Genomic DNA, 2,170 nt, shown 5'->3' on the forward strand with positions numbered 1-2,170 from the left:
GTGTAGTTTGCACCTCTGACCAGGACATCGACCCCAACTTCCGAACTCGACTGCAACGACGGCACCAGCGCCTTGGTGCGCACCTTGCGACGCACAGTCCCAACATTCGCCTTCCTGCACATGGCAGGTCATCGGACCCAAATTCCGACCTCGCGAGTATGCCTACATATCGAATCGGTCATCGGACCCAACTTCCGACTTCATCCATACCGTAGGGTCTTTGAGGTTGGCGCGGTGCGCTCAACCCGGGGAGTCGACCCAACGAAGCATACACCTCCCCTATATAAGCTATTTGTCCGATTCCCACACCTGTGTAGTTTGCACCTCCGATCAAGACATCGACCCCAACTTCCGAACTCGCCTCCAACGACCGAACCAGCGCCTTGGTGCGCACCTTGCAACGCACAGTGCCAACATTCGCCTTCCTGCACGTGGCAGGTCATCGGACCCAAATTCCGACCTCGCGAGTATGCCTACATATCGAATCGGTCATCGGACCCAACTTCCGACTTCATCCATACCGTAGGGTCTTTGAGGTTGGCGCGGTGCGCTCAACCCGGGGAGTCGACCCAACGAAGCATACACCTCCCCTATATAAGCTATTTGTCCGATTCCCACACCTGTGTAGCTTGCACCTCCGATCAGGACATCGACCCCAACTTCCGAACTCGACTAAAAAGACCGCACCAGCGCCTTGGTGTGCACCTTGCAACGCACAGTGTCAACATTCGCCTTCCTGCACATGGCAGGTCATCGGACCCAAATTCCGACCTCATGAGCATACCTACTAATCGAATTGGTCATCGGACCCAACTTCCGACTTCATCCATACCGTAGGGTCTTTGAGGTTGGCGCGGTGCGCTCAACCTGGGGAGTCGACCCATCGAAGCATACACCTCCCCTATATAAGCTATTTGTCCGATTCCGACACCTGTGTAGTTTGCACCTCCGCTCAGGACATCGACCCCAACTTCCGAACTCGCCTGCAACGACCGAACCAGCGCCTTGGTGCGCACCAAAAGTGCGCACTTTTGGAGGGCACTTTTGTGCGCTCCAAAGGTGCGCACTTTTGGAGGGCACTTTTCTGCGCTCCAAAGGTGCGCACTTTTGGAGGGCACTTTTTGGAGGGCACTTTTCTGCGCTCCAAAGGTGCGCACTTTTGGAGGGCACTTTTTGGAGGGCACTTTTCTGCGCTCCAAAGGTGCGCACTTTTGGAGGGCACTTTTTGGAGGGCACTTTTCTGCGCTCCAAAGGTGCGCACTTTTGGAGGGCACTTTTTGGAGGGCACTTTTCTGCGCTCCAAAGGTGCGCACTTTTGGAGGGCACTTTTTGGAGGGCACTTTTCTGCGCTCCAAAGGTGCGCACTTTTGGAGGGCACTTTTCTGCGCTCCAAAGGTGCGCACTTTTGGAGGGCACTTTTTGGAGGGCACTTTTCTGCGCTCCAAAGGTGCGCACTTTTGGAGGGCACTTTTTGGAGGGCACTTTTCTGCGCTCCAAAGGTGCGCACTTTTGGAGGGCACTTTTTGGAGGGCACTTTTCTGCGCTCCAAAGGTGCGCACTTTTGGAGGGCACTTTTGTGCACTCCAAAGGTGCGCACTTTTGGAGGGCACTTTTCCTGTGCTCCAAAGGTGCACACCTAGGTGAGCACCTTCGACCACACCTTGTAGCACACCAAACTCTGACTTTCGACTTCATCCGCAATGCAGGGTCTTTGAGGTTGGCGCAATGCGCACAACCAGGGGAGTCGACCCATCAAACCCAACACCTCCCCTATATAAGCTATTTGTCTGATTCTCATACATGCGTAGCCTGCAGGAGCAATTAGGACATCGACCCCAACTTTCGGCTTCTAAACGAAAACAAGGTCTTTGAGGTTGGTGTAATGCGAACAACTAGGGGAGTCAACCCATCAAACCCAACACCTCCCCTATATAAGCTATTTGTCTGATTCTCATACATGTGTAGTCTACAGGAGCAATTAGGACATCGACCCCAACTTTTGACTTCTTAACGAAAACAAGGTCTTTGAGGTTGACGTAATGCGCACAACCAGGGGAGTCGACCCATCAAACCCAACACCTCCCCTATATAAGCTATTTGTCCGATTCTCATACATGTGTAGCCTGCAGGAGCCATTAGGACATTGACCCCAACTTTTGACTTCTTAACG

Source organism: Cryptomeria japonica, unplaced genomic scaffold (assembly GCF_030272615.1).
Source record: "Cryptomeria japonica unplaced genomic scaffold, Sugi_1.0 HiC_scaffold_462, whole genome shotgun sequence".
NCBI lineage: Eukaryota > Viridiplantae > Streptophyta > Pinopsida > Cupressales > Cupressaceae > Cryptomeria > Cryptomeria japonica.